At 37.8% G+C, this 15,663-nt stretch overlaps 1 protein-coding gene and 1 long non-coding RNA gene across 11 annotated transcripts in view; both read right to left on the bottom strand.

The window, feature by feature from the left end:
* Positions 1-15,663, bottom strand: part of LOC306799014 — a 604,175-nt gene that overhangs the window by 491,838 nt on the left and 96,674 nt on the right. The gene's annotated exons all lie outside the window — the stretch shown is intronic.
* The window catches only part of SULF1 (sulfatase 1), a 135,854-nt gene that overhangs the window by 81,490 nt on the left and 38,701 nt on the right, over positions 1-15,663 (bottom strand). For 8 of the 10 annotated variants that reach the window (XM_079299502.1, XM_079299505.1, XM_079299503.1 and 5 more), the window contains one exon: positions 15,372-15,469. The exons of the other annotated variants lie outside the window; for them this stretch is intronic. The gene's annotated coding sequence lies outside the window, so the exon portion shown is untranslated. The remainder of the gene's footprint in view (positions 1-15,371; positions 15,470-15,663) is intronic. 10 annotated transcript variants of the gene reach the window in all.

Genomic DNA, 15,663 nt, shown 5'->3' with positions numbered 1-15,663 from the left:
TTAAGTTAAAAATTTAAATCCTCAGGCTCCTCAGTGCCTCTTTTAATGACAGAGAATCAGAGAGAGCACTCCCATGTACCAATACAAACCAGCTGTATGGTTCTGAAGCATGGTTTTCATTTTGACAGAATTTAAAGGTTTTAATTCCATGTTCCTTTACTTTACAATAAAAGCTAATCTCACATCTAGAGAGTGGGAAGCCACATAAGAAGCCATAGAACCATATGAAATTTCAGCCCTTCTCTGCTCTGCACACATCTTATCAAGACCTGAGCTGGTGTGAACCTCCTGCATGAGAGAGTTCCCTCTTCATGGAATTCTTTTGGGGATGATCCTGTCCTTGCACTCATTTTGATAGGGCAGAAGAGGAAAAGTGGGAAACAGGCAGAAGAATTGTTTCTTCTCCCAGACAAAAGAAAGCTGCTGTCTTGCTGTGTGCTGGCAAGGCTGGGAATAATGGTAATGCTACTACAGCTTTACATCTCATAATTGCCTTAAGCTCCTTGGTCACCTTGCTAATGCAGGCCCTCCTCTACAATTAATGTACTTCAGGTGAATGTAGTAATGTGCTTTTACTGTACTTTCATGTTCCTGCACCTAGTCCTTGGATATTTAAGGGTTCAGTGCAATTGGCACAAAGTAAACTCAAGAAATAGGCATTTTTTGTATATAAAATGGACTTTGCTAAAAAGTGACATGAAATGTTAAACATTTGGTTTGTTCAAATGTCTGAAGTGACTAAACATTTGAACTTGGCTTCAGAACATGAATATTTTCACTGCAAAATATAGTGTGCTGAGGAATTTTGCCTATGGCTATGGTATGAATGAACTAAATCATCCCATAAAAAAGACACATTTCTTCAATCTTCCACTGAGCTTGTAAAATAAAGGGATTGCTATAGTATAAAGCAAGCTTTTATTCAAGCAGTGAAATTTTATTGGGTTTTTTTAATGATTAGTACATTTGACCACACTGGTATTATCAGCTTCTTAATTCCTAGTTCCTGCTCTGTTTTTAGCTCTGCTAACTTTGGTACAATTCAGACAGATTTGACAAACAGAGTAGAAAGAAGCTGCAGAAGCAGCTGAAGGAGTTTCACTCCAGTGGACTGAAAGTTCACTCAGGTGAGCTGAAAGGACCTTTCCAGGTGGGAAATTGTTGGATAGAGACGAGGGACACACCAAGGGTCTGTCAAGTGAACACTAAATATGCCTGAACTGCCCTTAACTGATCCTTAAAGTTGAAATGACAGGTGAAACCACAAAGGCCTCTTAAAAAAGTTTATGCTATTAAAACAGTGACACCATTCCTCTTGGATAAAAATCCACTAGGAATATAAAAACCCTTGTCCCATCAAAGCTCAGCTGCAGCACTGTATCATGTGTGACTGAGTTATTAGAAACACACAGAGGCTCTGAAGCTGCTGCAGGACATTCAACTCCAGGAGAGTTACAGGACAGAAAGGATGTGCTAAGAAAAGCTGCTCTAGGAGCTGTGATAAGCACTGAATTTCACCTACAAAGAAATGGTTCTGAGCATTGTACCCAGCAGTTTTCCTGAATTACAGTTCTGCAACAGGCACAACTTGAAGATAGATTTGTTTGCTAATTACATCCATACATTAAAACTTCTGAAGCTTTAAGGAAAGATGTGTTTTCATGAAAGAGGCTTTCTTTTTCCAACAGTCTGAGGAAATTCAATTGAAGAATACAGTATCTGGATTACATCATTGTAAGGGCAAATGGACAAAGTGCATTGGGTTTTGCATTTTAATCAAGTTATAGAGTGTCTATACACTACTACAATCACAGTAAAATAAAAGCTTAATATGAAATACAAGTATTTTTACTTGTTGGCCCCAGGTACTGCATATTGCAAGACTGCTGCTTGTCTAGACACAAGGCTGTGACTAACTGATGATTAATTAGCTTTACTTATACTCTCATCAAATTCATTACTTTCCTAAGTAATTTCTTAAATGACTTAGCTCATGTAGGCAAACTTGGGCAATTATTGACATAGTTCAAATTATTAAACACTTGTAGCAGAAAGGCTCAAAGAAACAAAATCAAACTGAAGTCTTACCAAATGTGAAGTTTTCCCTGGGGTCACAGGCAACAGATATTTCTGGCTCCACAGAGCTTTCAGAATCTGTTCCACATGGTGTGCCTTTGGTCCTTGTTTTGATAAGGGAAGATTGAGGGACTTGCCCAGGCAATTAGCAAGGCATGGTTGGAACTACCTGTATTTATGGCAGTTCCCAATGTATTTAACAGCCTATACTGACAGTAATTCCCTTCTCAGTTTAAGCAGTGTCTTAACTCTGCCACTGCTTACATTAAATGCTTGGAAGTTTGGATCATAATCTTGACTACAGTTATGATCTAGAAATAGTTTCTGTATGTGATTGCTACCATCTGGGTCAACAGTTTGTATTTTGTCAAATATCAATCACAAGTGGGCTGTACTCCACTGAAAAACAGGACTATTCCAATATAATTCTTATTCACCTTTCAAAATGTGAGGCTCAATTAATTAATATTTTTAGAAAGTTCTTGATGATGTTGCTATAGAAATCAAAAAATATTTGCAGCCAATAAAAATGTTTTCTTCAGCACAATTAAGATATTTTTGTTGTTGCATATTCTCTAGTTATGTCTCAATCTTGTCTATGTATCTTAGTTTTCCATTGTCTAGCAGAATTTTTGAGGTTTCTGGTGTCATTTATACACAAGCTGACATTATAGTTTTAGAATCTCTGCTGCTTGAAATAGGACCTTTGAAGGGAGAAGAAAAAAATACAGAAATTAACATAAAGTCATGAAGAATCCTATTAATGATCCAAAAGTTTATTGTTCAGGATTGTCTGCTCTTGACAAAATAAAATCAAGGGCCTCTAGGAATAACTTTATTGGAAGTGTCTCCATCAGTTATGGAAATCTCAGGCTTTAACTGATCAACTTTCACAGCCACCATAAACCTCTAAGACCTTACTAAGTCTGTGGCTAAGCTTTCAGGTTTACCCTAGAACATGTGTGTCTCACTGTCATAGGAAGAAACTGCATATGAATGAATGTTAGAAGTTTGGAGAAACTGAAAAATTAGTGTTGGAGTGTTATTTCATACCACAGGCTTTCCAGAGCAGTCCAGGTCACAGTGTCAGCCTAGGATTGATTCAATGAAATCTCCTGATGTGAGCACATTTTAAAGATGAATGGACATCTTTGAAATGGATTACTTGTTGACAACCTAAAACCAACTATCCTATGAAAACTAAATAAGCATTATTTATTTAGTCCCCTCAATCTGTAGCTATCTAGATTTTTTTTCTGATTGAACACAAGTCTATGCAACATCTCCCATCACTTAAAAAAAATGTTAGTTAAAATTAAAAAATTAAAATAAAAGATTTTTTAAAAAATTTAAGATTTTTTTTTTTTTTTTTCACAAAAGGACCAAACTGATTGAAATCTTGTAACATTGTGCCTCCTCTAATAAATCACAAAAATGGACCATGATTCAGAAGCAATTGCTTCATTGCCTCTACTCTCTATCACCTGTCAGATGGACTGCCACCAAAGCCAGCTCCACTATGGGTTTGGCAGAGCAGCATTGAGCCAAAATTAATAAACCCCAGCCAAATGCAGGTAGACACCACCAGTCTCTGTGTTTCCCAGTGAGCTGGCTTACTATGGAGCCAGATAAGATTTATATGGGGTTATCATCTTCAGTTCTGTGTAACTCAAAAGCATCTGTACTGATTATAGAGTTGAGATGATCCTGGAAAGACTTTAGAAACATTCATGGAGCTCTCTGCTTCAGCTGGTATCTGTGACATAAATAATGTGCAACACATGGATAATTGAGTACTGACTGTATCCTGCTTCTGAATGGGTGCACAACCAACATACCTCGTGAGGCAGTGCTGAGACTGAAAAATTTAAGAGCTCTGAGCTGAAAAGAAATTCAAACCCTTCTTTATTTCTAGGCTGTCAGCAACTTGTTTTTGCACAGAAAAACAAGGCTGAATCTTGTTATTTAAAGGAAGGTCAGAGAGTCAGATTCACCTTCATGCTTGGGATCAAGCATGAAAATCTATGAATCACTTCAGGTCTGTTTTGACCACTTAGTGCTCCACAGGTCTTGGGCTGAGCCTCTCTCATGATATGAACACAGCCCTGAGGCCCTCATCAGACTTTTTATAAAATAACTTCTGAGTGTTCTTACTTTATGGTATTAATCATTATTTGGAATTGGTCAAACTCTAGCTCTCTAACTTCTGGTTTTAATATTTTCATTGGAAATGAGTAAGTGTAATTGACTTATGTAATGCTTAATGGGAGTTAGCATTACTAAATGCTTACTGACCACCCTGAATATCTTAAATATGAAAAAAATAAGTAGAGTTACTTGCCTCACAAATAAAGCATATATATCCCTCCTGTGATAGGTTAATAAATGTAAGTTAACCATACATTGGATTTTAATTACATAGAAAAGGGATTTATTCATGTTAAAATCACAACAGTTTTAATTCAATCACTGTCTACTTCAGACATACATCTGCATCTGTTTAAATGATTTCACAGGATAGGATTCACCTCTGCAGACATCAAGATTTAATTCTAAAAATGTTGCTAGATGTTTAAGCTCTTACTACAGTCAGAGGACAAACTAGCTTGTACAGTTAGGAGAATCTGGAAATTATTTCACTGTCCAGGTGCAGCTCTCCAAGCTCCACTGCCTGTATTGACTCAAATGCTATTGCCTATAATGGGGGTCCAAATATTCACATCCTAGCACCTGTGTCTAGGTGTCTTGATCCAACCCAGTAGATAAGGTAATTTGTGCCATTTTTTTGAGCTATTGCCTCACCCTTTTTACAGAAAAGATATTGAAAAGCACAAATTTGAAAGTTTTAGGATATAATCAACCTACCATACATACGTGAATTAAAATCTCCCTGATGAGACTCCTTCAATTTGTATGCAAAGGTACAATTATTGTACAAGCATAAGAGTGACAGAAAAAGAGGAAGAAGATTAAGTAGTCACACTGGGGACAGTTTCACAAATTTTCATGGTTTCCCAGCTTGTGTCTGGGGAAGCAGTGACTGCCACCACAAAAGGCTGGAATTTACACCTATGTCTTCATCTGCATCTCCTTGCATTTGTACAAACACATACATGCTTTATATTCCTTTCTTATGTATCCAATTAAAAGTTAGTACCCTTATTTTCTCATGAGGGGAGAGAAAATATACTAGTATTTTGCAACCTGCTGTTCAGATGAAAAATACACGTTTGTATTCAGAAGCAAAAATTGTAACCCTGAATTTTGTCAATACAAGCAAATAAAATGCTGTTGCCTTTGGAAGAGTGACACTGACATAAGACTACACTTGCAGTACTAAAATAATTATTTACTGCATTTTCTTATGCTTTAGGGAAGTTGAGTACTCAGTGCTACTGTGAAGGAAAGCATGGCCAGTTTTGTCCTCTAATACTTTTTTACTTTCTCCTGAGGCCTAATACATCAACATACTTGATGGTGGTCAGTTCCCCTTTCTCTGCTCAGCTGTGCTAAGCAGGCTCAGGGAGATGTCTATGTATTTTCATTTTTGCTATTAAAAGCTTGAGGGCAAACTATATTGCATTTTCAGGTTGTATTTAGTCTCATATTTTTCTTACTTACATTTCTCTTTGCCAGTTTTACACCTTCTGCAACTTTCTACAGAGATAAGAGTGCAACTCGAGAGAAAAAAACGTGACTAAAGGAAAGAGAGAAAGGAGGCAGTGAAACAAATGGCACAGATGTGAGAAAGGCATGTCTATGTAGAAGTCTGTGCTGATTAAGCTAGTCAGGTTCAGTTAAATCCTTGTTCAGGCACTTCTAGGAGCTGTGACACACATACAAACAAATTAACAATCTCTGTCAGTTCTTGGGTCACTACAGCATGAACCAATGTGCTTTTCAGCAAGTATGCAACAAATCACATCAGCAGCCTTTCAGAGGAACTTAGGGGCTTAACTTCACAGGAGCAATTAAAATAATCCATACCTATCGTGCTGCACAGATAGCTCAGCTTCTTTGGGGACCTAATGCTGGGCTTCTGGGTCTGCTCAGTTGTCACCCTGTCTGTGTTGCACTAATTGCTTGAGATCCTGCCTTTTATCTAAAGCTGTTTGGGAGATGCAAAACAGGCCTAATTCTCCAAAGGACTCCAATTTGTGAGGCACACACTGTTCATGGAAAATTCATGGGATGCTGGGGAACCATCAGAAACTGGAAGTCTCAATTTCAAGGGTTTCTCTTTGTGATGACATCTGGAGCTGCAGCTCCAGTCCCAGGAGCTCCTCAGTCACCAGGCAATGGTGACAAGAGGTTAAATAAATTTCTCCTGGGAAAGCTGCTCCAGGCAAGACCCATATGCTGGAAAGCAGGTGGAAGGGGGGCAGAGGGGGGCTTAGTTCTGCAGGTTAGATCACTTGATGTGGTGATGGACTGCTGGCATTCTTGAGACATTTCTGCTTCCTATCAAACCAAATTTTGGGATAAGGTAGAAAGAGCCTAAGAGCAAGCATTGAGACTGAGGACATGACTTCAGGCTCCAAGCATCTGTTTCTCAGAGAAGACTGGCTGTATCTGTGTTTGTGCAAGAGACAGCTCTCTGGGGTATCCATCCCCTTGTCATCCACTATAAGCTGTTATCATTTCCTCTTGCTTAGATCTCACGCTGGGAGGGAAAAAACCTACCCCACAGATTGTAGGTGTCAGATAATACTTAGCAAATCCTGTTCCCAGAGCATTCAAACCTAAACTCCCTTTATTGCCTTTTGCCTTAGAGAATAAAACTTTTCTCAAAGCACTCTTCATCACTCCAATGCACAGGAGAAGTCATGTGTACTCTGTGACTACTTGGAAAAATTCAGGCTCCCATCTGAGTAGCTTAATGTATTTTCTGATTACTTGTTAGAGATGACTCACAACATTGTGTAAATCTTGGTATTGTCACACTACTTATTTTGTCACTCAACAACCCAGGAAGGAGCCAGGAAAGCAGCACTTCAGCTCTGCTCCTGAGTTTCAGCTATTTGGTCAGGATTCATTCCTTAAGACTGGTGCTTGCATAGTTTCACAAAAACTGTTGCTTTTTATAACTGTAAGTCTAGTTTGACCTACCATGCCTAAACATATTTTTAAAAATATGTTCTTAGGGCTAAATATATCAATTATTCTTTCTCTTTCTTTTTCTCTGATCAAGAAAAAATTTTTCTACTTATGTAAAAATTGTTTGCTATTTAGCTAAGGGCATAAACATTCCTTTGGGAGGTCTGAACTAAATGAAGCTATAGATTTCAGAGCTGGAGGTTTAATAATTCCCTCAGCTGTATGCTCAAAGGCACAGGGCCCTCTTGGGCAGAGGCTACACTTTGCCAAATCCATTGAATGAAAGCTAAAACGACCCTGATCCACTCAAACACAGAAACAACTTGTCGTTACTTGCACTGTCAATACCTGAAAACATGTGACCTTTGCTGCTGGCAAAGTAACATCTTATAGCCCAGAGGTACATCAAATGAGCTTAACACAGAGTCAGTTTGACACTAACATTAATCTAGGGCTTGTGGACTTAGGAGAATCACAAATTTTCTTTTATAGCTTGAAGCAAGTCAAACATCTCCCTTTACCAAAACAGTTTTCGAGTTTTCTCTGCAGTTTTCACAGCATTTACTATTCTCCTGCTCATTAACCCCTTGTTTAGTTTGCTAGCATCCATAAAATTACACATCACTGAAATGGCTGCATTTCAATGATTGGTGAAATGATCCCTCTTGTTTTCTTCATATAGTTAAGTAACAGTGTGACATGAAAATGTTTTACTTTATTTATATTTACACAAAGGACCTGTCTAAAAAAAGATAAAAAACTCAGAGAATGAAACATTAGAGCAAAAAAGTCTCTTATGCTGTTATTTAGACAGAAAGGGCACCCATTTCAAGTTTGCATTTTAAAACTGATCAATAGACCTACTTTGCCACTATTCAATATACTGATCAAGAATGCACATAAACTATTATCCTACACTGGAAATTCAACTTGAAAGTGATGCTTTCTTATTCAGCAGTATTTGCTTAGTGAATTTAGAACTAATTCAAGAGCAAAACCAGAAGATAAGTCCTCCAAAGATAGATGTCTCATTCAGCTGTTATAATGATGATAATCTAATGAGTAACTCTACATAGGACATCTAAAGTTTGGAGGCAGAAAACTTTTTCTACACAAATATGTCTAATGTAGCCTACTGACCTTTAGTAATAGTAATCTCTAAGACAGAAATTATGTTTGTAAACTTGTTTGCAGAAGCTGTATAACTCTAACAGGGTCACTGTAACCACCATGAACCATGGAAGACATGGGACCTTTATGATACTGGCCACATGACAGAGCTGCACATTAATGAATATCACCACAAATTTTTCAGAAGTCAGTAGAACAGTAGAGCTGTATTCCTGGAATGAGACAGATCCCCTCAGCTGTCTTTTTTTTCCACCATTTTTTCCATCTATTCTAGTTAACATCCTCTGAGTTAATAACTAGATGTTTGTTAATGCTGTATTTCAGCATCATACTTCACCTTAATCTGTCTTTATTTTAATCCCAGCCTATGTTGTGTATGTGATACAATATTCAGACTGGAAGAAAAGTCTCAACAGAGAATTTTCTCAACAGCCCCAGCAGGAAATTGCCATGCACCTGAGAATCAGGCCATGCATTCTGAAGTTGGTACAATAGCACTTGGTATGAGATAGAAGGAAAAATAAAAATCACCACATTCACTCCAAAATATTCTAAAATGCATAGCTTCTTTTAAATGGTTCAAAATTCATCATGATCCTGATGAGTACTTTGAGACATAAAATACACTCACTTTGCTCTGAACATGACAGAATATAATCCTTCTGGAATTTTAAGTGTAACCTCAGCATTAGGCAGTGCAAATGCAGTTCACCACTTCCATGGCATCATGGTTGTGGAGATATTTATGGATTTATCTAAATCACAACTGAAATTCGAAGTCTGGGTTTTCAAAGAAAAACTGTTTTCTTTTGCTGCCTTACAAAATTCTGGATTATTTCAATAGTTATACAGAGTTCTAAATCTTCAAGAACAGACAATGTACAAGATATTTTAATTTGGTACCATTTAAACCATTAATTGGGGAAGGCCTGCTACCTAAAAGAAAAAGTTAATGTGTGTATAAGTATCTGAAAATGCTGGTAAAAAGAATGTTTTCATTTCAGTTACAATTACTGTGTCATCATATCTTTATTTGGTTTCAATTTGTTGCATGGTTGAACATTGACACTCAGTCATGTCTCTGGCTATTTATAAATATAAATTTAATGGCTATAAAGACCTGCTTTGTTAACCAGTGTTTATATTTTATTGCCCTAGTCATCTTAACTTACATCTCTCAGGATTTCAAAATCCCATAGAATCTCTGATCACTGAGGGGTCTGAGAATGCCTTCAGTGGGAACTGTCGTGGCCTGCAGCTTCCAGGAACAGTTCCTGGAGATAAATTTGCTCCCTGTGTGATACATGGCTGCTGAGCCATGAAGCCTGGAATTTCTCTGTGGAATTTATGAGCATCCCACTACTGCATTACTCAAGCATTTCACAATCCTAAATGTATCTGTCCAGTGAGGTGGTGAAGCAATGTTTTCCTGTGGCATTGGATGCAGCACTGTCACAGAGGAAGCCTTGCCCACAGCAAGGACTAAAGTCCTCTAAATACCACTTATCCAACTAACCAGGGAACCAGTTTTCTCACTGCAATGTAGCACCAAAGCAGCTGAGAAGGGGATGATATCTTAGAGAGCCTCATACATACACCACTCTCTCCTCTGTACACACTCCTATATATTGGGAACCACAAAGCTGGCTGGAAACCCATGAATTTTTCTTCTACATGAGGTATAAAGTGTGAAATATGGTTGAATTCTTCCCCAGAAGTAATCTGCTCTTTAGGTGAGAGACTGCACTTCACTTGTACCTCATCTGGTTGCATGTCAAGACACAAACCTACTCCTACTACATGTGACACAAATAATAAGCTATTTTCTTCTTCCTTCTGGGGACAGACTGAGGATGCCGTATGGAAAATGATTACAACTTGAGGCAACAATAAGAAATGTTGTCTTTATATCTGCATGTCTTTAATATCTGTAAAACTGCAAGGCAACAACAAATTCTAGAAAGTTTTACCATTAGTGTTTCTTGGCCCTGAGTCAGCAAGCTGCTTCATTGCTATGTCAATAGCACATATACTTATATAAACACATGTCCAAATACTTTTCTCACTGCAAGTAGATTTAAGCAGTTGCAGATATGCAATTTTTTCTGGATGTCCAAAAAAGCCCTCTGTGAAGAAATGTCAGGCTTACCCATATGCTTCACTCAAAAAGCATTTACAGTTTAAATATTTCTTTATCTCACCACTTATGTGGCATTAGGCAGTTCGGCCTGTTTGCATGGTTTTTCTTTAATAGTTTTCTTTTGTCATTTTGGTCTTAATATGTAAAATCACAAAAGAGTTTCCTTTCTAGTATTGTCTTCTTCATTTCCCAAACTATATAATGTGATCTAGTTCCCATGTGAACCTCGAGAACATCAACAAGGACAAGTGCAAGGTCCTGCATGTGCATCAAGCACAAACATGGACTGGGCAGAGAAAGGATAGAGAGCCAGCATGTTGAGGGATGTGATGTCACCCCTCTGCTCCACTCTCCTGAGACCACACTTGGAGTGCCACATTCAGCTCTTGGGGTTCTCAGCACAAGAAACACATGCAGCTGTTGAAGCACATCCAGAGCAGGGCCATTAAGATGATGAGAGGGTTGGGGCACCTCTCCTCTGAAGACAGGCTGAGACAGGTGGGATTGTTCAGCTTGGAGAAAAAATGCTCCAGGGAGACCTTAGGGCAGCTTTTCAGTACTGAAGAGCAGGTGGGGGACATTGTACAAAAACACCTAAGAGCAGGTGGGGGACATTGTACACTCCACACAAGGAGGAGTGGCTTTAAAAGGCAAAAGAATCAATTTGGATTAGATATTAGGAAGAATGCTTTTCTATGAGGTTGGTAAGGCATTGGAACAGGTCACCCAGAGAAGTTGTGGATGGCCTATTTCTGGAAGAGTTCAAGGAAAGCTTGGATGGGGCAGTGAGCAACCTGATCTAGCAGAATGTGCCCCTGCCCAGGGTAGGGATTTGGATCCAACCCAAGCCATTCTATGATTATGGTTCTATATTAATTAAAATCCAAATTATTTCTTAGGGCTACTTTGAATTTTTGCAAGAAAAATGTTGAGATACTTCTGGATCGAGTTACAGTAAGTGTATGGCTGAAAAAAAAGACAATTCTTATATGTTCATTTGATGAGAAGTGTTTGGGATGGAGAGAGGAGATAATGACACATACAATTCTTCTGCAAAATTCATCTTGAAAACATTTCTTACATGAAATATTAGAAGTATTTTTATCAGATTATTTATGTATTATTTTGGTGTTCTTGCTTGGTTATATTTCTCCAGTAAGTAGCGACTGATACTGGACAGGAAGTGACTTGGCTCTTACAGGGAAAAAAACACCACCTAAATATAGGAAAAGGTTCATAAATACTTCCAGAGACTAGCAATTTGACAGCTTGATCTTGAAATCCTAAGAGTAAACTTAGAGAAAAGTTCCTGCCTTCATTTTGGTGCAGGTTGGAAAGGAAGCAATTTGGATGTTTTCCTCTTGCCCATGTCTCTTTTTGCGAGCGCGCTGCCCAAACTGCTGAGCGCCTGCTCCTCATTAAGGCACACCATGCACTGAAACATGCCAGGGAGAGAACCAAGGAAGCAACATAATCAGCAGCTGAGAACCCCTTCCCACTGAGTAGCAAGAGGAAATGAAGGAGAAAAACCTCATCCTTTCTCTTTGCAGCTCTACTGGTGTGAACTAATTTAATAGGGATGAGCAGCCACAAAGGCAAACAATTTAAGTGACATGTGGTAGGTTACAGATACACTAAAAACGAAGCCAAGAATCTTCATTTTCACAGCTTCTAAAGGAAAAACTCTGAGATCACAGACTTTCTACTGTATTGACAGTCTGTAAAAAACTCCCTCTAGATCTTAATCAACAGTGTATAGAGAGAAACATGGGAAAGGCTTATGTGTGACAGTGTGATGGGAAAGAAAACCAAATGGAAAAGGCTTTTGTTTACCAGGTCAGATCAGAAAAGTCATGTAGGCAAGAAAGTCACAAAGTGGAGAGGAAAAGAAAGGGCAAATTTATGTATTTTTCTAATATCTCATTTTATCAGCTGTAACTATTGTAGTTAGAAATCATTTACCCTAATGCATTATGGGGAACCCCCCGTTATCTTTCAATTTATAATCCCCTTCAATATAATCCACTCTTCCTAACTGAGAAACTTGACAATATGAGAGGAAAAAGAGTCAGTTGTGTTGGCAAAGTGGAATATGCTACTCAGAGAACTAAAGTCACTGATGGTAGAGATCACACACAGGGTATGCAGAAGCAACTAGCTTCCTGTCACACTTGTCAGATAATCTTTTTGTGGGTGCATGTCTGAACTTGTATGGGCATGCAATACAGAGATGCACCTCTGTGTTAGTGGACTTTTCCTAAAGAACCTCCCTATTTTGGATAGGTAGTTCTTTGTGACCTTTTTTCAAGAGGGAAAGAAAAATTTCTAGCCAAGGAGATGAAGACACTTGACAAGATCTGGCTAGAGAAAAGGTGATTACAGATTCAATTTGGCTGCATCCTGTGTAGACAAACAGTAACAGTGAAGTATCACAGCACAGAAAAAGGAACCCTACAGAAGGACTGCAGCTCTGCTGTACACCTGCAAGCAGGGCTCTCAGCAATACCTTGCTCAGTGTGCACACAGCAAAATGAAGGTTGATGCAGTGAACTGCAAGAAAATGTTGCATGCTCTAATGCTCTATGTCTGTTCCCCAGCTTCCCAGCCTCTCCTAGCAAACTACTGACTGTTGGAATTTTTCTGAATTATTCTGTGAGACTCATCTGACCACCTACCCAGGTTTCTCTTGGACACACCACTGGTCAGCCCCAAACTCTCAACCTCATGCAGACTCACTCCCTGAAGCCCTGTAACATGGAAGTCTCTCCATGATCATGCTCATTTCAGATGGACTAAAATGGGTTTTTCAAGCTCTTCCACTTCCCAAAATATAAAACTGGGAACCCTATATATATATATATATTTGGAACTGGAACTGGGATACATGTTTGGGCAGTAAAGAAACTACATTTCTGAAAAATCTGACCCCCAGGGTTCGGTTGAATTCAGCTTAACAGAAGTTGGCTCCTGGAATGTCAGTGGATAATGTGCCAGGAAAGTCTTTGCACTGATAAGTGTCATTAATAGATTATATACATAAGAGACATGATTTTTAACCTTCAGGTCAAAAAGTTGCCTTTGCATTTTTCTTGGAACTTTCCAACTATTTTATCCATGGTGCAAGTGATAACATTTTATTTCATATTCTCAAAGCATTCCTAATACTGACAAATATAAATTACATTTATGTATATTGATAGTTATACATTCATTGTATGAGACACTATGACCCTAAATCTGTAGAGAAAAGGTATGATTATAAACTTTTGTAAAATCTCTCCAGAGCAGCAAATGATGTAGTCAATGAAGAGTGAACCACTGAAGTTTTACATTAGATAAACAATGTTCAAGTTTTTAAAAAAATAGAAATTAACCTTTGGATCGGCAAAAATTGCTTGGAATTCTTCCAGTATAACATCCTTCTTAATACTGATTGGGTTCCCTGACTTTGGTAGACTGGGAACACGATCAAGATTATCACTTGTCATTTCATTGAGTAGGACTGGAAGGTATGGCAAAGAATAATCTGATCCATTCTCTTCATCAAAATCAAGAGCACACATCCATATCATATTATTTCATAACTTCCACTTCTGTGGAAATCTGTGGCATGCATTTTCTTGGCCTTATTCTAGCTAGCCTCTTCAAGAGGAACCTAGGAAAATTATAGATAAACCGATAGATAAATGTAGTAAAAAATTAGATATAGCTGGGAAAGAAAATTAAGATGGAAATTAAGTTAATTACTGTATCACTGGTATAGGACAGCCTGGATATTGTGATATGCTGCATGCAAGAAAATATCTGCTTTATACGGGACGATTTTGCAGCCATACATCTGGAGGGAAAATAAAGCAGATTGAATAATCTTATGTTAATTCTAGTAATTATAAAACATTATCTGAAGATCTGGAAATTTAGATACTTTGTAATTAAAATAAACTATGAGTGAACATGTCAGAGAGTAACTGGTTCCAAGAAAATTCCATACAAAGACTTGCGAGTGAAATAAACTTGATGTATACCAGCTGTCTTTCACTGCTAGCAATGTCTTAATTTCAAGTCCAAATTTACCTCTGCCACACATATACCTGCTATTAAATCACATGCGTTTGCAAATTGTTTAACCAGAAATACTTTATGTAAATGAGGTGACAGAAAATAGTATAGCTGAGGGAAAAAATGAATCTCAGAGCATTTCAAACTTCCTGCTCTGTGTTCTGTCATGTGGCTTTATATTTTTATTTGTTAAGATGAGATGTATGATTTGATACTCAGTCTACTGCCATAATTCCCACATCACGAGGTCACCACACAACTTGCTATGAGTTCCACCCAAAAGTCAGCCAGACCTTGAAAGCACATAACTACCACAGATATTTTGGAATTGCTTTGGCAGAGTCACATAAGACAGCTTGCATAATGCTTTTTCTCTACCATGACCAGCTGCATACAGTGGGATTAGGTTCAAGTTTTCATAATCATCATGTTCACATAAACAAGGGAAAATTCCAAACCATTATTTTTGCTTAATGTATATCTTTCCCTGAAGGAAAACTGCACTTTTATCTTGACATAACTGAAGCCTATTAAATATTCCTTTTCGTAAACTCAAGACAGGCATACATTTTATCACAGGATATTATTCAATAACCACAAAACACAGAATTCCTGGATGTCTTAAAAAATAGAAAGCTAATGGTAGCAAACGTTGGATTGAAAAGTTATCTGTGTAATCATTTACTGGGTTACTAAAATGTGAAGGGTCCTTGGATTTGTCTTGAGCCTTTAAAGTTTGGCAGAATAGAACCTCCAGAAGATTTACTACAGCTTAATTATTGACCTGACATAATACTTAAACTATGCAGCACAAGATGATGGCTCATTTGGTTTAATTAATTACTGAATACACATATTATTTTTGTACCTTTGAAAATTTCCTGAAGGTAATGTGCCTTGGTTAATTTTCATAGCATTGTATAGAAGTCTGTATATCTTGCTCAGTGAATTTATTAAGGGCAAAACCTGCAAAAAGGAGAGAACATATTAATACTTACAACTTCTAGGAATCACACAGTTGTAACACAAGCTCTGTTCATATTGGGTTTAGAATTTGTTTGCAAAATTTAATTTATTAATTCTTATTTACTTTGCTGAATCACTCTGCAGAACCAAGTTTATCCACAAACAATTACCTTTCTTGCAAGTTAGCATGTTGC

The sequence above is a fragment of the Erithacus rubecula genome (assembly GCF_903797595.1).
Source record: "Erithacus rubecula genome assembly, chromosome: 3".
NCBI lineage: Eukaryota > Metazoa > Chordata > Aves > Passeriformes > Muscicapidae > Erithacus > Erithacus rubecula.
This window is presented reverse-complemented; position numbering and strand designations above follow the sequence as displayed.